At 48.7% G+C, this 25,540-nt stretch overlaps 1 protein-coding gene across 2 annotated transcripts in view; it reads left to right on the top strand.

Moving 5' to 3' along the window:
* Positions 1–25,540, top strand: part of LOC139232599 (tumor necrosis factor alpha-induced protein 8) — a 240,929-nt gene that overhangs the window by 138,768 nt on the left and 76,621 nt on the right. The window lies entirely within an intron of this gene.

Below are 25,540 nucleotides of genomic sequence, written 5' to 3'. Positions count from 1 at the left end.
AAGAAAGGGAGGTTGGAGATGGGGAGGTAATTTGCAAGGATGGAGGGAGTCGAGGTTTTTTTTGAAGAGGATGATGACGGCAGATTTGAGGGAGAGGGGGACAGTACCTGAGCAGAGAATCGTTAACCATGTCAGCTAACATGGGAGACAGAAAAGGAAGTTAGGTGGTCAGCAATTTGATGGGAATAGGGTCAAGGGAGCAGGAAGTGGGTCACATGAGCAGGATGAGCTCGGAAAGATCATGTGTGGAGATCGGAGAGAAACTAAAATTAAAGTGATATGGAGCCAGGGCTGGAGTGATGTCACAGATTATCCATGATCTCATTGAAAGTGCAACAGACTCAAGGGGCTGTTTCTGTGTTCCTCTGTTCAAATCCCACCATGGTAGTTTGAGAATTTAAATTCAGTATAAAAAAATTCTGGGAAATAAAAAGCTGGTATTAAGCTGTCGGATTATTCGAAAAACCCAGCTGTCCTTACCCTTGTGACTCCATTCCCATGCTAATGTGGTTGACTCTTAACTGCTCTCTGAAGTGACCTAGCAAGGTGCTCAGTTGCATCAAACTGTTATCTGTGGTTTAAGAAGCAGGCCCAACACCACCTTCTCAGCAACTAAAATAGGCAAAAAGTGCCGGCCTTGTCCACATCGCGAGAATTATTTTTTAAAAAGATTCTGTTCTGGCAACAGTGGGCCCAAGTTTCGGGCCGCGCCGGACCTGAACGCCGTTTTTCGCGCCACAAAGTGCGCCTAAAAAAACCTCACCTATTCTCCGGCTCCCTGCAGGTCCTCTGGAGCTGGGCGCGGCGCAGCACGAGCTGTGGGGGGCGGAGCCAGGTCCCTGTGCTGAAAACAGTGCCGGGACCTCTGCACATGTGCGCTACAGTGGGCGCGCATGTGCAGTAGCTCCAGGCGCCCGAAACTGTGTGGGAGGGGCCCGAAGCACGCAGCCCCTAGCCCTGGCCGAATGGCCTCACTGGGGCTGCGTGGATAAGACTCACCTCCCACCTGACCGGACCCGACCCGACTTGACTCCCGCTCCCCGGACCGGACTTGACCTCCGCCCCCCCCAACCCTGCCCCGGCGACCCGACATCCGCTCCCCGCACCCCCCCCCCGGCGACCCGACCTCTGCTCACCCCCTCCCCCGGCGACTCGACCTCCGCTCCCCCCCCGGCAATCCAACCTCCGCGACTCTCTTCCCCCCCGACCTCCGCGACTCCCTCCGCCCCGACCTCCGCGACTCTCTCTCCCCCCTCAATCTCCGCGACCCCCCCTCCCCCCCCCGATCTCTGCGACCTCCTCCCCGATCTCCGTGACCCCCCCTCCCCCCCGATCTCTGCGACCCCCCCTCCGCCGATCTCCGCGACTCCCCCCCCGCCCCCGGGACCGAAGACCCGACGCCACCTACCTGTAAATCCAGCCCGAAGTCTTGGGCCCGGCCATTCACCTTCCTTCCTTCCTTCCTTCCTTCCTTCCTTCCCTACTCCTCCTTCCTTCCCTTCCCTTCTCCTCCTTCCTTCCCTTCCCTTCTCCTACTTCCTTCCCTTCCCTTCCCAGCTCCTCCTTCCTTCCCTTCCCTTCTCCTCCTTCCTTCCTTTCTCCTCCTTCCTTCCCTTCCCTTCTCCTCATTCTTTCCCTTCCCTTCTCCTCCTTCCTTCCCTTCCCTTCTCCTCCTTCCTTCCCTTCCCTTCTCCTCCTTCCTTCCCTTCCCTTCTCCTCCTTCCTTCCCTTCCCTTCTCCTCCTTCCTTCCCTTCTCTTCTCCTCCTTCCTTCCCTTCCCTTCTCCTCCTTCCTTCCCTTCCCTTCCCTTCTCCTCCTTCCTTCCCTTCCCTTCTCCTCCTTCCTTCCCTTCCCTTCTCCTCCTTCCTTCCCTTCCCTTCTCCCCTTCCCTTCTCCTTCTTCCTTCCCTTCCCTTCTCCTCCTTCCTTCCCTTCCCTTCCCTTCTCCTCCTTCCTTCCCTTCCCTTCTCCTCCTTCCTTCCCTTCCCTTCTCCTCCTTCCTTCCCTTCCCTTCTCCCCTTCCCTTCTCCTTCTTCCTTCCCTTCCCTTCTCCTCCTTCCTTCCCTTCCCTTCCCTTCTCCTCCTTCCTTCCCTTCTCCTCCTTCCTTCCTTCCCTCCCCCCCACCCACCTTCTCTCCCTCCCCCCCCCCCTGTCAGAAACACAGACACTGACAGACAGAGAGTGAGAGACACACACAGACAGACAGAGAGATAGAGACAGAGACACACTGTGGGGGCCGTACTAGCACGCTGTTGGAGGACTCCCGGTGCTGCAGTCAGTAAGTAGAAAATGTTTTTTTTTAATGTTTTATTAATTTTTTTTATTGGTTGATTTATTGATGTATTTATCATTTATTATTGATAATGGCTCTTTATTTGTAAAACTGAAGTGTTTAATGTTTGTAAACTTCCCTTTTAAACCCCCCCCCCCCCCCCCGCATTCCCTACGCTTGATTTGTAACCTACGCCTGATTTTCTAAAGTGTAGACAAGGTTTCTCTGAGCGTACAAAAATCTTCACTTACTCCATTCTAAGTTAGTTTAAAGTATGTTTTCACTGCCTAAACTTTCAAAACGGGCGTAAGTGGCTGGACATGCCCCCTTTTGAAAAAAAAAATCTGTTCCAAAGTGAAACTGTTCTAACTGACTAGAACTGGAGCAAACTAAATGCCGAGAATTGCAATTTCTAAGATACTCCATTCTAAACCAGTTGCTCCAAAAAAACAGGAGCAACTTAGGCTGAAACTTGGCCCCAGTATGTGTACATTCATTTTTAAAGCTGTCTATAATTGTACGATTATATTCATGTTTGTATTATTTGTCTCATTGTGACTCACCTGCATTGGAAAGTTTACATGGAAGACCCAATTGGTCGTCTAGCAAATAATCTGAATCCACTTTATTACTCTCTTATTAGGAGAATTTTTTTCCCTTTTTTTTCTTTTGACATTTTAAAGAATTCATAACATTTATTAGAAGGCCCTCTAAACCCTAGAAGATGTATCTCAGGAAGCCACCATGATTCAGTGTACCAGAGCAGTGTTTTTTTAAAATGTTGCCAGATTAATAAACTTTTAATTTTTAACTGAATCCACAAAATAAATGATATAAAAGAAATGCGGGTATATGTTATTTTTGTATTCTTTTTAATAGGCCTCAAAATAACTGGTATATTAAATATTTACACTTTGCAATATTTAGCTTTGCATTTCGGACATGCTGTGAAGTCTAATGCACTGTTGAAAACGTAACTCGTCAAAATCTCACAGTTGTTCAGTTTTTATGGGCCCGAACTTGGTCAAAGCCAAGGCCCGTCCAAGTACCGCCGATGGACGCCGAGAGACTGGGCGGTACTTTGCCAGGAAGATTCCTCTAAAAGAGATGGCAGTACCGCCCGGTGGCAAAATAACGACTTAGCCGTCAATCTGGGCGGCAGCGGGCGGGAGCTCCCAATCTCGGCGACAAATGCGATCCTCGCCAAAGTGCCGCTGAGGATTGAGTCGGGACCAGGAAGGGGGGGGGAAGGCCTAAAAATAAAAATCTTCACAAAAAAAAAGCACTGGGACACCTTCAGGGGACCCCATACAGATAAATTGCTGGAAAAAAAATTAAAAGAAGTTCACTAACCTTTTTTTGCAGGTCTTCTTACTTACCGTCAGGGTTAGACCTGCCTTCACGCAGCAGTCCTTCCCCCTGCTGCCACCGACTCGCACCCGGAGGAATCTGCCAGCTTGGTGGGTGGGAGGCCACTTACACGACTTGTGCGTCAGCGGCCGTCAGCGGTTGGTTCCCAGTGGTTCACCCCTCCTGCCGCCGGCAGACCTAAAGGAATCTGTCACCTAGGAGAGAGTGGCGAAAAAACTCAGCGGGAGTGGGTGGTGAGGCCATCAATTTCAGCCCCTATGTTTTACAGGCACAATTCTTGGAAGACATTCAAAAAACCTAAGGGATTGCATTTCAGAATGTCACTTCAGATTTACTGCTTTTGTGGGGAAAAGATTTTTAAAATGTTCATTGGGTAGGATGCTATTTATCAACAATTAGAATTGGGTTGTGGTTTCTTTTGACGCAGTGGGCATAACTCTTGAAGAGTTTATTGGTCGAGTTCAGCAATGTGAAAACTTTTGGAGCAAAAAATGTATTGGTACAGGCTAACTATAGGTGGATGCCAGAATTCCAATCTAACGATTTATGATGTTGATGAACCTATAGTTATTTACTTCAGAGCAGGCAAATCTATTGCCAAATAACTTTTTCACAATATTTTATATTTCATAAACTGTACTCCACCGAAATACTTTTTCAAAATGCCCATATAGATGAAAAATAATGATTTTGTAATGTGTCTTGAAATAGTGCTTCGATGTCAATACATGAATTCCAGCCAGCAGCTGGCAAATGGGGAGTGTGGAGGAAACATTGGTCACAAAGAATAATTTACTGTAAATAGAGCAATTGGGGAAAGCATTCCTGTATGTTAATCCACAGGGTTCTGTCTACACCCATTTACTTGAATATCAAAATAATTCTACTGATGATTTAAATAACAATTTTTCTGCTTTGAGATGCACCGCAAACAATTTGTTGGGGGAAAAAATGGTAGTTCTTGGGCAACTTTGTAATCTTAACCCAACTAACACCAGTTAGGTTCACCACTGATTTTCTTAGATCTATTTGGCAACATTACCAATAGTAGTTTTATGTTTTTGAAATCTTTAAAACAACAAAACCTATTGTTATGTAAGATTGTTGTTTTTCCTTTTGGAATCAGTGACCAATTTGAGTATCCGTTGCACCACAACATGGGTGGAGAAAGAACATAAAATTGGATTCTAAAAATGGATGGTCGTCAGTCCTGCCATCTCACATGAGTTTCTGATAGGCCATCAGGCAGGTGACAGCAGCTTCCTAAAATTAAGAAATGATGCCATTTTCACATCTACATAAATTCCAGCTATGATACATGTACAAACACCAGGTTAGTAATCACGTATCGAATGGGGCATCTAGGATTGCTATTGGATCAGCTGCAGACTAACCCAGCAGGCTCAGCGTCCCCCGGCCTGCGAGCACTATTGGAGCAGGCCAGGGAGTGGAAGGAGCAGTGTGGCAGCCTAGCCCAGCAGGCTGAGCGGCCCCCGGCCTGCGAGCAGCATCGGAGCAGGCCGGGGAGCGGAAAGAGCAGTGTGGCAGCCTAGCCCAGCAGGCTGAGCGGCCCCCGGCCTGTGAGCACCATCGGAGCAGGCCGGGGAGCGGAAGGAGCAGTGTGGTGGCCTGGCCCAGCAGGCTCAGCGGCCCCCGGCCTGCGAGCACCATCGGAGCAGGCCGGGGAGTGGAAGGAGCAGTGTGGTGGCCTGGCCCAGCAGGCTCAGTGACCCCCGGCCTGCGAGCAGCATCGGAGCAGGCTGGGGAGCGGAAGGAGCAGCGTGGTGGTTTACCACTCCAGGGAGCAGCACGTGCTGGAGCAGGAGAGCAACGGCAGTGAAGAGGGACGTCACCAAGATCCAGATCGGTGATTGGACCGTGGGCAGGTGCAGCAGGAGCGGCAAGGTCCGGACGAAGGAGCGGCGAGAGAATGTAAAGGGATGTGATTGGGGGCCAGGAGAGGCGCGAAATCGGGTCCCAGAAGAGGTGAGGGCCCAGGGGCAGCACGGGCCAGCCCACACTGAGATATGTGTGCACATTAGGTCCGTGCAGCAGAGCTGATCTCCAGTCGTCTTGGTTAATCCTTGCCACTGTAAGGGGGGGTGGTCTCTATGAGGGGGTCAGTTTCCCTTCTGACCAACTTGAGCGGTTCGAATCACTCCCACTCCCTTGGGTTCTGCACTCTGGATTTATTTGGGGGGTGTGACAAGAGTGCAGAGGACACTGGTTTGATGCAAATTACTTTGTTTTTATTACAGTCAAGGTAATACAGACTTATTACTCTCGTAAGAAAATACACGGCCAAACTTACAATCACTCTAATAAAGGATAGTACAAGGAAAGATACAATGTCAAACTTATAACCACTCTAATAACGAACAATTCAAGGAAAGGTACAAGGTCAAACTTATAATCACTCTAATAAAGTACCATACACTACACATTCAAAGGGGGTTGCAGTAAAATGATACCTCCCACCTCCCAATACCTAATTCTAGCTAGGTTAGACTCCAGGACAGGCAGGGACTTATGCTTACCAATCCTTTTGATAGTTAATGGTTGATGGTGATGTTCTTCCTTCCTTCAGAACTTCAAGACTTCGAGGCTGGAGAAGTTAGTTTACAACTGTCGCGTTGGCTTCTCTCCTTGTCTTGATGAGGTAGTGGCAGCCTTGTAGATACACCTAGCAACCACCTCTAACTTCTGTTGAAAACAGTGGCCAGCTATACGATTTCAGTGGTTCTAATCTTAGCGCCAAATCTCTTCAAAATCCTTTGTATAATTTTGGCGGGCTTGGTTCTTCTTTGTAATATTTTGTCGGGCTCGTTAAAAGTTGATATGTCTTGGGTGGGTTGATGTTCGAAAACTGTTTCCTGATGGAAATATTAGTTTGGTAATTGCAATGCCCTTTTGTGCTTAGTCTTTCGCATACAGGCTGGATTGGGCCTCTTTGTGATGTATATGCTGAAATGGTTGTCCAGACCCATGTTGATGGGGAGCTACCTCTGGGTGATTTTGTGATGTTAATGTCTCTTGTGGAGAAGGATTTTCAAACACTCATTCTTTCAGACAGGTTAACTCAGTTCCCACACCCATGTAGCTTTACTTAATTTAGACTGTCTCTTGCTAGATGCGTAGTTCCACCCACAGCCTTGAGTTTGTCTTTTAAAATCCAAAATTCTATTAAAGTTCGTAGTTTCTTCCATAAGCACTTTAGAGTTCCAAACTTTTCGGTAGATAGTCCCAAATTAAATTTCCTTTCGAATGAGCTCAAACACAGGGGGGGTTTCTTGTGAATTTTGCATTCCTTCATTCCCCCCCTGTTGATACTCTACACTCCTTGAGTGTCAATCAAGATAAGCAAAATTCCTGCTCCCGAGAGTTAACCTTCCCTGCATTTATACTAGCTAAACATTATCCTGCATCCCCTGTTGAAATACAATGCAATATATTGCGAATACAGTCATCACAATTCGGTTACAGCATGGAGGGGGTATGATGTCCCTCTTTTACTCGGTTTTCACAATAAAATGACAGTATACAGTCAATACACAACTTTAAGTAAAGTAAAATGAAAACACATAGTAACACATTCTCAAATAGCATAAAGGTCCATAGTCAAACACTTTTTAAGTTCAGAAAAATAAAGATACATAGTCAAAACATTTAAGTAACACTCTTACAACACTCGCGATGTTGCAGTTTACAGCAGGTAAAATCAAACACAAATTAAACTTGGTAGTATGGTGTCACCTCTCCCTGCGCGATTCCCAAGTTCGGCCAAGGAGCGTACAACACCCTTTGGTGCCTGACCTGACAGCCTCTGCGTTTCACTCGGCAAGTGAGACACCATAAGTAAAGTATAATCGCGAGATGATAAATAACTAAAGTGTGGGAAGTGATTCGGATCCAAACTGGGACTTCTATACTTCTGAAAAGGTCCCACCAAGGCGAAATGGTGATCTCGAGAATCTTTTTCCCTATCTCAATGGTTTTCTGTTCTAGAGTATTGATGTGTTTTTGTGAGATAATTACAGCTTTTAGCAGAGCGGTGAGATGTTTGGGTAGAGGGGGAATTGCCAAAATGTACAACATAATCCTGCAGGTTTGTAATGTTTTCCTTCACAGTGAGGTGGACAGTGAAGGGTTCAGGAATGGGGACAATCCGTTCCTGGGCCACTTGAACTGATGCCTCAGGTTTGAAACAAAAACTGCTGTCACTGACCGAATACCAGAAGTGTCCATGTTGGTAGTGGGGCGCATTGATGGTGACACAATATGTCCCAGCCCCTATGTATGCTCCTGTGGAGGGACATGGTCTTGTGCCATTACCTCCATGGTACAGTTAATAGGCTGTGCGCCAGCAGCTTTAAACCCACACTGTGATTTTGAATGGGCACTCAAGTACTGGGGACACAGTATTACGTGTGCACCCTGGCTCCAGCACCCGGAGAGGTCAGTACCCGTTACAGCCTGTTCCCACTTTATGACATAGGGTGGGACCACTGCAAAACGAATGTGTGCACCTCCCTGAATAACTCCAATGTTCTCCACCCGGTATACCGGTGCGGGTCGGGCTGTCCCACCCATGATCGGCATCCTTAATACTATCCACATAATAGTGTGGTTAGATTTCCCACAGTCTACTGGTACAGGGGAGGCTTCAGAGGCTAGGCGGAGCTGGCACGGGCTTAGTGAATTGCTGTGCAGGTGGAGGGCTGCGAGGTGTTTGTTCCTGATCCAAGAGGGGACTACACCTTCTTTTAAATCCTCCAGGTTGTTGCGGCCCTCGCCCAACAACCATGCCCCATACAGTACGCACACCTCGTTCTGTGCAGCCTGGTCAGAAGAGTTTCTATCCTCCCGTACAAGTGCATTCAATGTCTGTGCATGTTTTTCCAGCTCAGCCACTATTTCTTTTAAATGGACAGTCATAGCCTGGTCCTCGTGTAGTTCTGAACCTACTTTGGTACTCTCCTGTTTCAGGATTTTTCTCAATCTGTGTTTGCAGTTCGATGTCATCTAGGCTATTTATTACAGGGGAAACTGTATTGTAGGTAGTGAAAATGTTGTTTATGATTCCCCTTCTAGGTCTCCCTGAGCCCATGGTGTCCCTAGCATTTAGCATTTAGGGTCTGCTTTGTCTACATTTCCAAAGTCTAACTCATAAAGTTTCTTGAACATGTCTCTAAGTAGGGCCTGGTATAGCAGCTCTGTTTCCTTCGGACACCATGCAGGCAGGTGTACCTCGGTAAGGTTTAATATTACTGAAGCTACTGCATAATGTACCCCCTGATATAACACCTTTTCGGTCGGTACCAATACTAATCCGTTCCCAGGTCCCTTGGTGGTGGTAGGACACCTTTCTATTACTGTGTGTATTGGCGGGGTTGTGGGCAGGGGTTTCTTAATGTGTGCTCTTAGTTCGGTGCTGTTAATTGGGAGTGGGGAGTGTGGGACCGCGCACCCGTGTAGGCTAGAATCCCACCCCATCCCTTCCCCTTCATCTTGCCATTGCCTGGCGAAGGCGATGGATATGCCTGCGGGACAAATATTCTCTGACCCCAACATGCAAACATAAATTCCTTGTTCGGATTCCCACCATTTGTCCCAACACACTTTTACTCCTCCCCGTGTCCCCGTGATGGTGCGGTACATATCATTACCGAGTCTTTCCCAGTTAGATTCCTGGTCCCATGCATCCTTGCTGAGTTTTCTGAGCCACCACCATCTTCCCAGGGGAATGTTCCCTTTACAAGTCAAACACACACGTTTTCCCTCTGTAACACTGACTCGGGCAGCGATGATCCGCATCCGGGGGCATGGAAGTGAGGCCTCCCCGTAGGTAAAACTTCCTGGCTGGAGTAGCGGGTAGAGTTAGATCCCAGCCACCCTGGCCATCTTCCCTCGTGGGCGTAAATGGCGAGTTCTTCCACATCTCGGGGGCCACCCCCGGCGGTTATGATCGATGCTTTCCCTCCTGAACACCCGTAAATGAAGGATTCTTCCACATCTCCTCGGCCGCCGCCGCTCATCCTTATCAGGGCGAGCAGGAACAGGATACTTCTCATGCTGTCCTCTTTCCTGTAGGGGCACATAAACAGATTGTCTGGCCCTGAGAAAGCTCTCTGGCTTGACAAAGGTGACCGAGTTCCAAATTGGGCTCATAGTCTTTAATTGACTGGCTGTCTTATTCAGTTCCTTGTGGACTGATTGCTTTTAACTTTATCTCACAGTCGTTCTGCTTGTTATCTCACCGGTGCTTCCTTAATAGCCATACTGGTAGATTCTTCTTACTCCTGGGTGTTACCCAGCCTGTGCCTCTTTTAACAGCTGCACAGGTAGTTTCTTTTCCTTACCCCAGTTAACTAATACATACTCCATTATCATTACACAGATAATATAACACTACTCTAACTTATTACTAAACATTCTGAAATTCATATCACTATATATGTACATCTGCCACCCGTCTCTGGGTGGCCAGGTTAATTCCTGCCTTCTCTCTTTCTTCTTCTCCCACTGGGTGTCCAACAAGGTAGGTAATAGGTCAGTCTGCACCGTCTGACCCTAAGTACTCTGACCAGGGTTTGAGTCCCATACTATCGGGGGAACGTCCCCTCCGGTGCTGCAGCACACCGCTCCTTTGGGGGTGGCTGCCTGGTTCCTTTCTTCCCCTGGGGGTTGTTCTGCCTGATCGAGGGCTACTGGCTGGGTGTCCCTGCTCGCGGGCTGGTCTCTAACCTTAGGTGCCCTTTTGCGGCTGGTCCCTCTCCCGGGGCTGAACCATTCAAATTGGCCATGGTGTGCGGGGAGTCCTTCTTAACGCTCCGGCTGCTGAAGGTGCGTCCGAGTCCCAAATGATTGGTGGGACAGCTCCTCCAGTAACACAGTCCACCGCCCCTCTAGGTGCAGTCTGTGGGTCTGCCACGTCCCCTGTGGGATTTCCACAGTCGGGGTTGTTGGCTGGGGGCCCTTGTCTTTAGCACGGTTTAGGGTTTTTGGCTGTCTCTTGCGTTTAGCTGCTGCCCCTGGGTTGAAAAGTTTGCACTGATTTATGTGGAACCACTTTGTTCGACGGGGCAATTTTATGGCATAGACTATGGGGCTTGCCTTGTCGACAATGTGGTACGGTCCCATGTACAGTGCCTCAAAGACCCCTACTCCAGCGTAGTTCCTTACCATAACCTGGTCCCCTATCTCCCACTCGTGGTGCTTGCGGGGTTCTAGCAGCAGTCGGTTGCTCCGATGTTGTTTTCCCATGTTGTTAGCAGCCTGCCAGTGAATCTGTTTAAGGTATTCAAACAGATTCCTGACAAAGCTGTCCCGGTTCGCTTCCCTAAGCTGACCTTCTGTGAGTCCCGGGGCTAACACATGGGTGGGGGTTCGCATGGCTCTGCCGGTCATGAGCTCGTACGGGGAGTACCCCGTGCTCTTTGACTGGCTGGCCCGGATCCCCATGAGGACCAGTGGTAGGACCTCTACCCACCCTTTGGGTGAGTCCCCTGTCTCTTTGCGCAGCCTTTCTTTGATAGTGCGGTTTAAACGCTCCACCGGCCCGGATGACTGCGGGTTGTGGGCGATATGCCATTTTCCTTTGATGCCGAGTACCTTAAGGGTCTCCTGCATCACCTGCCCAGTGAAGTGACTCCCTTGGTTGGACTCCAGGTATTGTGGCAGTCCCAATCGGGAGAACACTTCTCTAACCAGGATCCTAGCTGTTCCTAGGGCAGTGGCTGTTCGGCATGGGAAGGCTTCCACCCATTTGGTGAATACATCCACTAATACTAGGCAGTACTTGTAACCTCTCTGGGCAGTGGGTAGGGGCCCGATGTAATCGATCTGGATCGACTGCCAGGGTCCTTCTACTCTCCTGATATGTCCCATAGACACCTTTTCTTTTCTGGGTGTCGGGGTTGTTGGCCGCGCACACCAGACAGCTAGCACAGAACTCGCGGACATCTTCCCTGAGTCTTGGCCACCCACCACCCTGCCTGTTCCACTCATTGCCAAGTGGTCTCAGGTCCGGGGTGTCCTGCTCCTGGACCCTCGTGGGCCAGCTGGAGGAATTCTCTCTGGTGCTGTTGCGGTACTACCCATTGCTCCCCCCTGAACAACATGCCTTCTTTAATGGCAATTGCTGCGGTGCCGTACGGGCCGTCTATCCTTTCCCCTTTTGCTAGTGTGTTCAGGGCAGTTTTGAGGACGGAGTCTTGGGTCTGAACCGTTTTTCGGTCCAGGGGCAAAGCTATCCCTGCCTTCCCTGCCGTCCCCATCCTGCCCCTGACTGCTGCTATGTGTCCTGAGTTGTACGGATCCCAGAGCTTACCCGTGCGGGCCCCTTGCTTGGCTAACATGTCAACCTGCTGGTTTCCCTCGCTACGGGATTCTGTGGTTGAATGTGTCTTCACCTCATGTATATAGATATTCCCTTCCTCCCCTACGGCTTTCATGATCTTTTCCAGCAGGGGCTTAATTGCCGGGGTCTCCCATTTGCGGATGTGTATCCAGGTAGCCAGGTGCTCCGTACACGAATTGCATGTGAACATACTGTCCGAGCAAATCGTGTATGGGTTAGGGAATTCTTCGGGGTGTGTGACTATGTACACCACCGCAGACAGTTCAGTGTGCTGGGCGTTCATAGTACTAGGGAGTTTAATCGCCAGGGCAATGCCTGCCTCGGGGGTCATAAACTCCGCAGCCTGTGAGTTGTTCACCCACAGATACCGTGCTTGAACCGTCCACATAGATCTCTCGGCCTGTGGGATGTAACCCAGCCAGAAAGCCTATGTTAATTTCCCATACCCCTTCTATGGAACACTGGTGGGCTGTCCCTGGATAAATCATGTTGGCTGCGAGTCTTGGCTCGCAGAGACACTTTAATCCGTAGGTCCATTTGAGAGAGGAGCAGGGTCCAGCGAGCAATGCGGGCACTGCTCACTGTCCCGTCCTTGATTCTCCCGTCCAGGAGCATTTGGGTGGGTGTATGGTGGGTTCGTTAAAAGTTGATATGTCTTGGGTGGGTTGATGTTCGAAAACTGTTTCCTGATGGAAATATTAGTTTGGTAATTGCAATATCCTTTTATGCTTAGTCTTTCGCATACAGGCTGGATTGGGCCTCTATGTGATGAAAATGCTTGAAGCTATCATTAAGGAAGAAATAGTGGGACATCTAGATAGGAATAGTGCAATCAAGCAGACGCAACATGGATTCATGAAGGGGAAATCATGTGTAACTAATTTACTGGAATTCTTTGAGGATATAACGAGCATGGTGGATAGAGGTGTACCGATGGATGTGGTGTATTTAGATTTCCAAAAGGCATTCGATAAGGTGCCACATAAAAGGTTACTGCAGAAGATAAAGGTACGCAGAGTCAGAGGAAATGTATTAGCATGGATCGAGAATTGGCTGGCTATCAGAAAGCAGAGAGTCGGGATAAATGGGTCCTTTTCGGGTTGGAAATCGGTGGTTAGTGATGTGCCACAGGGATCAGTGCTGGGACCACAACTGTTTACAATATACATAGATGACCTGGAAGAGGGGACAGAGTGTAGTGTAACAAAATTTGCAGATGACACAAAGATTAGTGGGAAAGCGGGGGTTGTGTAGAGGACACAGAGAGGCTGCAAAGAGATTTAGATAGGTTAAGCGAATGGGCTAAGGTTTGGCAGATGGAATACAATGTCGGAAAATGTGAGGTCATCCACCTTGGGGAAAAAAAACAATAAAAGGGAATGTTATTTGAATGGGGATAAATTACAACATGCTGAGTGCAGAGTGACCTGGGGGTCCTTGTGCTTGAATCCCAAAAAGTTAGTTTGCAGGTGCAGCAGGTAATCAGGAAGGTGAATGGAATGTTGGCCTCCATTGTGAGAGGGATGGAGTACAAAAGCAGGGAGGTCCTGCTGCAACTGTATAGGGTATTGGTAAGGCCGCACCTGGAGTACTGTGTGCAGTTTTGGTCACTTTACTTAAGGAAGGATATACTAGCTTTGGAAGGGGTACAGAGACGATTCACTAGGCTAATTCCGGAGATGAGGGGGTTACCTTATGATGATAGATTGAGTAGACTGGGAACTCGTTGGAGTTCAGAAGGATGAGGGGTGATCTTATAGAAACATTTAAAATAATGAAAGGGATAGACAAGCTAGAGGCAGAGAGGTTGTTTCCACTGGTTGGGGAGACTAGAACTAGGGGGCACAGCCTCAAAATACGGGTGAGGCAATTTAAAACCGAGTTGCGAAGGAATTTCTTCTCCCAGAGGGTTGTGAATCTGTGGAATTCTCTGCCCAAGGAAGCAGTTGAGGCTAGCTCATTGAATATATTCAAATCACAGATAGATAGATTTTTAACCAATAAGGGATTAAAGGGTTATGGGGAGTGGGCGGGTAAGTGGAGCTGAGTCCACGGCCAGATCAGCCGTGATCTTGTTGGGTGGTGGAGCAGGCTCGAGGGGCTAAATGGCCTACTCCTGTTCCTAATTCTTATGTTCTTATGTTCTTATTAATGTTGGGGAAGTCCAGAACCAGGGGTCACAGTCTAAGGATAAATTGTAAGCCATTTAGGACCGAGATGAGGCGAAACCTCTTCACCCAGAGAGTGCTGAACCTGTGGAATTCTTTACCACAGAAAGTTGTTGAGGCCAGTTCACTAAATATATTCAAAAAGGAGTCAGATGTCGTCCTCACTACTAGGGGGATCAGGGGGTATGGCGAGAAAGCAGGAATGGGGTACTGAAGTTGCATGTTCAGCCATGAACTCATTGAATGGTGGTGCAGGCTCGAAGGGCCGAATGGCCTACTCCTGCACCTAATTTCTATGTTTCTATGTTTCTACCTTTGGGTGATTTTGTGATGTTAATGTCTCTTGTGGAGAAGGATTTTCAAACACTCATTCTTCCAGACAGGTTAACTCAGTTCTCACACCCAGGTAGCTTTATTTGATTTAGACTGTTACTTGCTAAATCCTAGTTCCGCCCACAGCCTTGAGTTTGTCTTTTAAAATACAAAATTCTATTAAAGTTCGTAGTTTCTTCCATAAGCACTTTAGAGTTCCAAACTTTTCGGTAGATAATCCCAAATTAAATTTCCTTTCGAATGAGCCCAAACACAGATGGGGGGGGGTTTCTTGTTAATTTTTCATTCCTTCACCACCGGACCAAGACCTAGCTCTGTCAAACCCGTATGGTGGCTGGTGTGCAACAGCCACCACACGTTAAAAAAATCCACGCATAGGCATCTTTCATCCTTCAAGATTTAGTTCACGACCTGGAATTTTATGTCCTTCATTGAAACACCTGTGAACTTTTTGACATGGAAGCAAGTCATCCTCGATTCGAGGGATTGCCTATGATGATGATGATGAATTCCTAATTATTTTCCTGCCTCCACTTAAGTTTTCATGTGCTTTCGTGTTAATTGCACAGCTGCTTTTTTCTTCCAACTCCATTAATGGCACTAATGGCTTCCCAGATGCGAATGTCAATCTCAGCTTTTTGCAGAGGAGGATCAACAGGGGTTGTGCCCACCTGATGGTACCTCATATGCACATCTGCAGTCAGAGCTGCACATATCTCATTTTGGCAAATGATATGGAGAGGTTCTTATTTATAGCACCGCTTGTGGGCCAGTAGAAATGATTCCCACCAGCCCCCCACGCTAACCTGCCATGATTGGCCTTGTTCCCTGTGATCAGCCAATCCCCACTCGCCCTGTAATCTGATGCTCTCCAGACTAGCTCCTGAACTCACCTACCCATCCCTCACAATCTTTCCCTCCTCTCCGATTCCCGGCTGCGGCTTTCCACACAGGCCTTCCCACCCAACAGCCAGCCAGCCTTTCAATCAGTCTGGCCGCTGGCTGGGAAACGGAGAAAAAAATATTCAAATGCTGACCTGCCATTAAATTCGGCAGGGTCGCCATGTTCCTGTTACTTCTGGGTTTTCTAGTTGCTACAAGTGTCCTCTCCCCTACAACCCCTCCACCTCCCCTGCTCCCTCACCACAAATGTCACGGCCAATGGTTTAGCTGCTCTGTTGCTGTCACTTGCCAGCAGACATATGCTTACACGGGTTTCTATTTTCTTCATTTTAGTCTGGCACTAACTCACCTTCCAAGCCCCCCAACCCTCCCCCAATCCAAAAGCTGCCAATGGGTTAAAATGCCCTTTGAGCCTTTCAAAATCTGACCGAAATTATGGTATCCTACTCTGCCAGGTCCCTTGAATTGTCTGCCTCACTTTAAATTTCATAGGTGCAATTTTCAGGTCCCACCACTAGGCTACCTCCTTGTATCTGTGTAAATCTGCATTTGTTGCTTGAATAATTATGCAGACGGTCGGAAATTGTGAACACCTCAACCATTGTACTGAGATTTGCAGCAGTTTTTATATCATTTAGAACTAGCTTACAATAGATGAAAGAAATCAGGCTATTAAGTGCCGAGAGAGAGAAAGACAGAAAAAAATGAGTTCAGGAGTACAGTAAGTAGATGATTCAACACATTGCAATTATAGAGCACCTTTAACGTAGAAAAAAAATCCCAAGGTGCTTCAAGGAGAAGTGTGTAATCAGAAAAAATTGGATGCCGATCCAAAGGAGTTGATATCAGAAGGAGTAACCAAAAGATTGGTCAAAGAGATGTTTTTTATGTAGAATATTGGAGGTGGAGCAGTTTAGAGGAAGAAATTTAAGAGCATGCGGCCTAGGTGCCTGAAGACATGGTCGCCAGTGGGGGAGAGTGGTGGAGGTGGGAGGCGGAGAAACCCAGGGCGGGGGACGGGAGGGGCCACATTGAAGCGGAGGTCTGGGGGGGCGAAGTGTGTTGGAGGGGCGGGCCTGGGGGCTCTGTGCCTCGGTGCGGGGAGTGTTCAGAGTGGGGTGGACAGGTTGACTGTGCAGATGGCGGTTGGTGGATGTGGTATGGTTGGCGTCGTGGGGGCATGGCTCCGGGGTGGCCAGGGCTGGGGGCTCGACATCCCGGGGTGTTCGGCATTTGGGAATGATTCTGACGGGACGGGACGGGGCGGGTTGGGTGCGGGGGGAGTGTTCCCGGTGTTGGGTAGGTCCGGAGCCGGGGGATTTGGGGGGCACGGTCTTGGGATGGGGTGTGGGCTGTTTGGGGCTGGGATTGGGAGAGACTTCTTCACTCGGGGAGTTGTTGGCCTGTGGGGTTCCCTGCCACGGAGAGTTGTTGATGCCAGTTCATTGGATGTGTTCGGGAGGGAGTTGGATGTGGTCCTTGCGGCTGTGGGGGGTCGGGGGGTGTGGAGGGGGCGTGGGGGGGGGGCTGCTGGGGTGGGTGATCAGCCATGATCTTGTTGAATGGCGGTGCAGGCTCGAAGGGCCGAATGGCCTACTCCTGCACCTATTTTCTATGTTTCTATGTTTCTACCCTCTACTGAAGCAAAGGAAGATTTCAGGCTATGATCTTGGACAACTATTCACTGGCTGCCACCTCCACTTATTAATGATGATGATTCCTTCTCACTTATGCTCCCTTCTCAAACTTACTATCTAAATGCCTGCGAGTTCTTGGATCATCAGCGGTACAGATCAGCCATGATCTAATTGAATAGCAGAACAGGCTCGAACAGCTGAATGGTCTACTCCTGTGCTGTGGTACTTGGTAGAATGGGAATGGATGGCGCAGGTTGCTGTGAGGGACTAGATTGAGGTCTGATTTTACACTCTACCAGGTGGGGCCGATAATTATGCCCACGGGTTCGAGCGGACAGCCTGGCACCCACTCTTGGGAGCCAGGCCGCTGGCCTGGCCGAAACCCTCCCTGATGGCCCAGTGTTTGCTACTAACATGGCTGCAGAGCTTGGAGCAGCCCTCCCCTTTAACAGAAGACTCAAAAAGAAACTTAAATGGCACTGTTCTGACCCAGCCGCACTTCCGCCCCTTTCCTGTCTGCCGCTCCACCCCAGCCGCACTTTCCCCCCTTTCCCGATGGCCACTCCGATCCGCCCGCACATCTGCCCCTCTCCCGACATTAACACCCCTCCGACCGGAAACAAGGAACAAAATGTTTAAAATTGCTGGATTGTCCGCCCCATGCACTGGGGCAGACGAAACACTTAAAATTCAGTAGGCGCACCCCGTTTCGGGCGGAGGGCAATTTTGGCCCCTAATATTTTTAATGCCCCGGATTTTACGGTCATCAGCGCTGTGCGTACAGCTGCCCCCAGACATTTTGTGGGCTTTTGAAAAGCAGCTTGCTGTCATTGGGTGTCTGATCAAATGTGCCGCCCTCTACAGGGTTTCTGTGGCATGTGTGAGCAGAGCAAAAAATAGCGTGACTCTTCAATCAATTAGATTGAAGAAACCGCACTGAGACACACAGGGGACAATCTTAACCCCCAAAACCAGGTGAGATGTAAAAATTTAAAAAATCTCAAATCTAACCCACCCACTTTCGGGTTTAATGGAGGCGGGATAGGGGGCAGGCAGCCAACCCGCTCCCATGTGGTGGGTAGGTCATTTAAATATTATAATGAGGCTGGGAGCCTCATATTTAAACTATTCCATAGGTTTAACCCTGGTCAGCATGTTTCCCAGACCTCGGGAAACCCGGCAGTTCAAGGGAGGAGAGGACAGCTTCGGGTAAAAGGTAAGTGTCCTTACAACACTGCTTGTGGGCCAAGAGGAGCAGGGGTGCTTCCACCTGTCCCCCCCCCCCTCTAGCTTACCTGCTTCCTTGGCAACGCACTCCCATGCAAAAAAACCCGTCTCTCCTGGGTTGAGGATCGGACCCCCCCCCCCCCCCATGGAACGGGGATGGAACTCCCCAGGATTAGACACCCGCCCCCCCCGCCCCAATCATGCTCCCACTAGCAGCTGCAGTTTCCCTACCCAACTGGGAGTCAAGTCTGTCAATCAGGCTCGCTTCAGGGCGAGGATCGTGTTTTAAAAAAAAAGACACATACACTCCTCATCAAAACTCTCGACTCCAGAAGTCGCTGTTCGATTTACTCCAGAATAACGGTGAGCCCTGTCAACCTCACCATTATTCTTAATGCAAAATTAGGACTGATATGTAATACTGCTGCATTGCATTGTATACCTGGGCATTAGGAACTTAATGCTGAGAGCAGCAATAAAACAATTAAAACCAAAATATTAGCAAAAGCTTAGGTGGAGACCTCTGACCTCACTCTTCCCATTCTGTCTATTGTCTCTATGTTCATATTTTCCCTGTAATGTATCAAAAATCTTAGATGAGCTGAACCCCTCAGTCTAGTCAGGATGCACTGCCACCAATTATAAACAAGCACCTTGGGATGTTTTATGTAAAGTCCTGTCCCCTCAGTACAGATTCACACGAGGCATGTAGTGAAGTCAAGGCCACTCTGGACCTGCACCTTTTATTTCACAGCTCTGGAATGCTGCACTTGCCTGAGACCTGTGCTTATATACCTGTCTCTTGCAAGTGCACCCCTGGTGGTAAGGTATGCTGGTGGTTACAGGTCATATCTTATTACAGTCATGTATAGCATGTTGGGATACAGTTATATATAATAATGTAAGATACATGACATCACCCTCCCCCAAGGTCTTATTGTCTTTTTAAGTTCAGTCTCTCAGGTGGTCTACGCTCGCGCGTGGAGCGTCTGAGTTGTGGTTCAGTTGTTTGCCTTGGTATCTGTTTTTCTTTGGGTGTGGTTGCTGGTATCTCGCCTGGGCTGTCTGTTTCGATTGGTGTGATTGTTGTTGACTCGCCTGGGCTGTCTGTTGGGATTGCCCTTTCCTCAGGTTGTTCCCTCTGTCTGTCCACCAGGTGTGGTGCGAGTTCCACATTGTAGTCTGCCTCTGGTTCTGCAGTGCTGTTGGTAAATCTGCTTTTGACTTGGCCTACATGCCTCCGGCAGGCTTTGCCATTGTCTATTTGTACTACCAGTAGCCTGTTTCCTTCCTTACCCGTTACTGTCCCTGCAAGCCATTTGGGACCCCTGCCATAGTTTAGTACAAACACTTTGTCCCCTGTCTCATTCCATCTCCCCCTCGAATTTCTGTCATGGTACTTAGTCAGCTTACAGCGCTTTGCCTCAACCATTTCGTGCATGTCTGGGAGGATTAATAAGAGCCTTGTTTTTAAAGTCCTTTTCATCAACAGTTGCGCGGGGGGGATCCCAGTCAGTGAGTGCGGACGAGATCTGTATGCCAACAGCAGTCGCGACAGGCGACCCTGCAGCATGGGACCTTGGATTTTAAGCATGCCTTGTTTAATGATTTGTACTGCTCTCTCCGCCTGGCCGTTGGAGGCCGGCTTGAACGGTGCCGTCTTGATGTGATTTATGCCGTGGTCAATTATAAAGTCTTGGAATTCTGCGCTGGTGAAGCTGACTAATATGACTAATATGTCAGGGATTCCGTGCATTGCAAACATGGTTGCGAGGCTCTCCACAGTGCTGGAGGTTGTGCTCGAGTTTAAAATGGTGCATTCGATTCACTTTGAAAATGCATCTACAACTACGAGGAACATTTTGCCCATGAATGGGCCCGCATAGTCTATGTGCACCCGCGACCACGGTTTGGTAGGCCAGGGCCAGGGGCTCAGTGGAGCCTCCCTGGGGGCATTGCTGAGGTGGGCACAAATGGTGCACCTTTGGACGCAGAGCTCCAAGTCCGCGTCAATACCAGGCCATCAGACGTGGGATCTGGCTATGGCCTTCATGAGAACGATCCCCGGGTGCTCGCGGTGGAGCTCCCGGACAAATGCCTCTCTGCCTCGCAGACGCATGACTACTCAGCTGCCCAACATCTGGCAGTCTGCTTGTAGTGATAGCTCATGCATACACCTGTGAAAGGGTTTTAATTCCTCGGGGCAGGCATCGCGAGCCTCTGCCCAGTCACCGGTTAGGACACATCTTTTTACGAAGGATAACGTGGGGTCGCTGGCCGTCCAGGCTCTGATTTGGCGAGCCGTCATGGGCGAACCTGTGTACTCAAAGGCATTGATTGCCATGACTATCTCACAGTCCTGTTCATCAGACCCTTCCATGGTTGCCAGGGGTAGCCTGCTGAGCGCGTCGGCACAGTTGTCTGTGCCTGGTCTGTGCCTTATGGTATAGTTGTAGGACGCCAGCATAAGTGCCCACCGTTGAATTCGCGCCGAGGCATTGGCGTTTATTGCCTTGCTCTTGGATAGGAGGGACGTGAGGGGCTTGTGGTCGGTTCCTAACGCGAACTTGGCCCCGAAAAGGTATCGGTGCATCTTTTTGACATCGTACACGCACGCGAGCGCCTCCTTCTCTACCATTCCGTACCCGCGCTCCGCCCGCGAAAGTGACCTGGAGGCATAAGCTATGGGTTGTAATTTGCCCGCACTATTGACATGTTGCAAAACGCACCCGACCCCGTACGCTGACGCATCGCATGTGGGTCAAAGAAAGTCAAAACACTGTTGGAACACAGAAGGTTACGTGCCTTATTGAAGGCGCGTTCTTGGGAGTCCCCCCAAAACCAATCGCACCCCTTCCTGAGTCGCACGTGGCGAGGCTCCAGCAGCGTGCTTAAGTTCTGCATCAAGTTCTCAAATTAATTGAGTAGCCCGAGAAAGGCGCGCAGTTCTGAGACATTCCGGGGCCTGGGTGCCAGGGGAATTGCTTCTGTTTTGGACTCTGTTGGGCGGATTCCATCAGCGGCAATCCTTCTGCCCAAAAATTCAACCTTGGGTGTGAGAAACAGGCACTTGGATTTCTTGACTCGTAGTCCTACCCGATCCAACCGCTTTAGTACTTCCTCCAAATTACGGAGATGGGAGTTGGTGTCCCTGCCCGTGATAAGTATGTCATCTTGAATTACAACCGTCCCCGGGATGGACTTCAGCAGACTCTCCATGTTGCGCTGGAATATGGCACCTGCCGAACCGATGCCGAATGAGCATCGATTGTACATGAAAAGACCTCGATGTGTGTTGATGGTGGTGAGTAGCTTGGATTCCTTGGTCAATTCTTGCGTCATATACACAGATGTGAGGTCTAATTTTGAGAAAAGTTTACCTCCAGCCAATGTGGCAAATGAGTCCTTTGCTCTGGGCAGCGGGTACTGGTCCTGTCTGGAGACTCTGGTTATGGTAGATTTGTAGTCCCCACAGATTCGTACGGATCCATCAGGCTTCATGACTGGGACGATGGGACTTGCCCAGTCGCTAAATTCCACAGGTGATATAATGCCTTCCCGCAGAAGCCTGTCTAGTTCGTGTTCAATCTTTTCCCTAATCACATAGGGGACAGCTCTGGCCTTGTGATGGACAGGTCTAGCATCCTGTGTGATGTAGATTTTGACTTTGGCCCCTTTGAAAGTGCCCACACCTGGCTGAAAGAGATGTTCATTTCGCTTTATAACTGTTGAGCAGGAGGTCCGTTCCTCTAATGACATGGCATGGACATCATCCCATTTCCAGTTTAGTTTTGCCAGCCAGCTTCTCCCCAGCAGTGCTGGGGGGTCTCCAGGGACAATCCACAGGGGAAGTCGGCTCACTGTCCCTTTGTGTGTGACAGAGAGCATGGCGCTGCCGAGGACTGGTACGATTTCTTTGGTATAGGTCCTTAGTGTGGTGTCGACCCTTGTGAGTTTTGGTCTGTCTCTTTTATGCGGCCACAGTTGTTCAAATTGTTGAGCGCCCATGAGAGATTGACTCGCTCCTGTATCCAGCTCCATGTTGACAGATATCCCGTTGAGTAGAACCCTCATCATTATAGGAGGCGTCCTGTCGTAGGAGCAGCGGCCATTGATCGTGTTGTCCCGCTGTACATCGGTGTCCCGGGTACTGTCCCCACCGTCTTCTGGTCCGCTTTCCGACCCATCCGATTTGTATACCAGCCGAGCTGCCGTTTTTTTGCACATGTGGGCCAAGTGCCCTGTATATTCACAGTTCCTGCAAACAGCCTGCTGAAATCTACATTCCCTTGATGAGTGCCCACCCCCACACCTCCAGCACAGAATGCTTGCAAAGAATGAGCTGCGTCTGGCTGATCTCTCTTGAGCTTCTCTCAGTTTGTAGTTGATTGCTCTCATTGTGGGTTAATGAGGTGTGAACGGCCGTTCCTGTGGCCCTTGATAGCTTCTGTTGCCACTGCTTGCTATCGAAAGCCTGTTCTGCCGGTTTTGTCTGTGTGTGGGGGTAGCAGCTTGTCTAATGCTGTGAACTCCTTGTTCCATTATTTCGTTAGTTGTCGTATCTGCATTATAAATCAACCTCGTTTCTTCTTCCCCTGCCAAGAATGTCTGTGCAACCAGTGCTGCTGCCTCTAAGATCAGGTTCTTGGTCTCTATGAGCTTTTGGAATATGCCTGCGTGACCTATTCCTTCAAGGAAAAAGTCTCTCAGCATTTCTCTCCTCAGTTCATCGGGGAACTCACATAAACTAGCCAACCTCCGAAGTTCCGCCACGAAGTTGGGCATGCTCTGGTCCACACGGCGTCTGTAGTTGTAGTACCTGTGTCTGGCCATGTGTAGGCTGCTTGCTGGCTTCAGGTGGTCTCTTACCAGTGTGCTCAATTCTTCAAACGACTTGCTTGCTGGTTTCTCAGGTGCCAACAGATCCTTCATTAAAGCGTATGTTTTCGAGCCACAGCTGGTCAAGAGATGGGCTCTTCTCTTGTCTGCCGTATCGTCGCCTAACCAGTCTTTGGTTGCAAAGCTTTGCTGGAGCCTTTCTATAAAGTCCTCCCAATTGTCTCCCGCATTGTACTTTTCATCTGATCCATTGTTCGCCATTCTGTGGATTCTGTAATCCCGCAACCCGATGCCACTGTAAAGTCCTATCCCCTCAGTACAGATTCACACGAGGCATGTAGTGAAATCAAGGTCACTCTGGACCTGCACCTTTATTTCACAGCTCTGGAATGCTGCACTTGCCTGAGACCTGTGCTTATATACCTGTCTCTTGCAAGTGCACCCCCGGTGGTAAGGTATGCTGGTGGTTACAGGTCATATCTTATTACAGTCATGTATAGCATGTTAGGATACAGTTATATATAATAATGTAAGATACATGACATTTTACTATGCTAAAGGCGCTATATAACTACAAGTAGTTGTTGTCACCTGCAAGCAGTTAGGGGTACAGATACACAGATCACTAAAAGTAGGTTAATAAGGCTATAAGAAAAGCAAACAATGCACTAGGGTTCATTTCTAGAGGGATAGAATTGAAAAGTTATGTTAAACATTTATAGATCCTTGTTTAGACCACACTTGGAGTACTGTGAACAGTTATAATCTCCATAGTATAAAAAGGATATATATTACACTGGAGAAGGTGCAAAAAAAGATTTATTAGAATGATATCAGAACTGAGAGGTTATACCTATCAGGAGAAATTGAACAGGCAGGGTCTCATTTCTCGAGAAAAGACTGAGGGGTGACCTAATAGAAATGATGACACAGCCCTGCTTGACCCCGGTCCGGATGTGGATTGGGTCTGTGGTGGATCAGTTGGTCAGGATCACGGCTTGCATATTGTCGTGGAGCAGGCAGAGGATGGTGATAAACTTTTGGGGGCAGCCGAAACGGAGGAGGACTCTCCGTAGTCCCTCATGGTTGACCGTGTCAAAGGCCTTTGTGAGGCCAAAGAAGGCCATGTATACAAGAGTTGGTGCTGTTCACTGCATTTCTCTTGTTGTTGTCGCGCAGTGAAGATCATGTCCATTGTACCCCGTAGTGGATGGAATCTGCATTGTGACTCTGGGAGGAGTTCTTCAGCCACAGGGAGAAGACGGTTGAGGAGGATTCTGGTGATGACTTTCCCAGTGGCCAACAGCAGGGAGATTGCTCTGTAGTTTACAGCTCATTAATGAAACCATGAAATCTTTGCATACCATTTAAGCTGAATTCAGGCACGACCAGATTTTCTGGTACTTACAAATGAAATATTTCCCAACTGTCCAATTTAACTAAGCAAGAATAATAGAGTTCTCAGGGCCTTAGCAACTTTCTTCTCAACCAAATATGACAGAACTATGTTTAAAAGATACAGGTCTAAAGGGAGCATGAATCAGAGAACATTTTTGTAGTCCAATCTTTGTTCTGTATTGGTTTGAGTGGAGGTCCTCCCCTCCATTTGGATCACAGGATCATTAAATTTATCCTGAAATATATGTCTTTCTATGTGGTCAGAAAATGCAAATGGGTGAGAACATTGTGGATTGAACACTATCCAGTGTGACTGTGATTCAATTTGTACAGCAGTACATATAGTCTCATCCTCTAATAAATTAAAAGAGTGGAAAATTACTTCAGCACATAGGAGATCCCTACCTACCTGTACTGGTGGAACCCAGAATCATGGCCAGTTGCTGGAGAGATTTTGGGACATACCAAGAATACTGGTGTAAGTTGGAGTATTCTAATGTACAGCATGAGGATCAAAGAGGCCAAATTCCTGCAGGACTGACATCCCGGCATAAATGGTAGAATTCTTCCATCCAGAACCTTTGGCTTTGACCCCAAAGTTTGCAAGGCTGGGTCGGGTGATGGGGAGGTGGGCGGTGAGGGGGTGGGAGACAAGGTGGGAGTGGGGGAGGGGGCTGTCTTAGGCATATACCTGTACCAAGATGCTACAAATTGGGTTTTGGCAGATGCTTCATTGAACTAACACTAAAGTATTGTCTGGGATGTTTCCCCTCCACTGTTGACTCTCCAGTGACCTGCATCTCAACAGGTGCCATAGTCGAGGTCTAACTCACTAATTGTGGCCCACCCACTTGCCCCAGAAACAATTAGCAAGTGGCCCCTTTTGTAATGGAGCTGAACTTTACCATTAACATATATTACTTCTTTAGCTTGAATCCCCAAGGTGGGCCCTGCATACACCAGTGGACATGACAGTATGCCTGCTCTCATACTCTCATATAGACTACCACTTTTCCAGCATATCAGAACTCCT

Source organism: Pristiophorus japonicus, chromosome 1 (assembly GCF_044704955.1).
Source record: "Pristiophorus japonicus isolate sPriJap1 chromosome 1, sPriJap1.hap1, whole genome shotgun sequence".
Classification (NCBI taxonomy): Eukaryota; Metazoa; Chordata; class Chondrichthyes; family Pristiophoridae; genus Pristiophorus; species Pristiophorus japonicus.
This window is presented reverse-complemented; position numbering and strand designations above follow the sequence as displayed.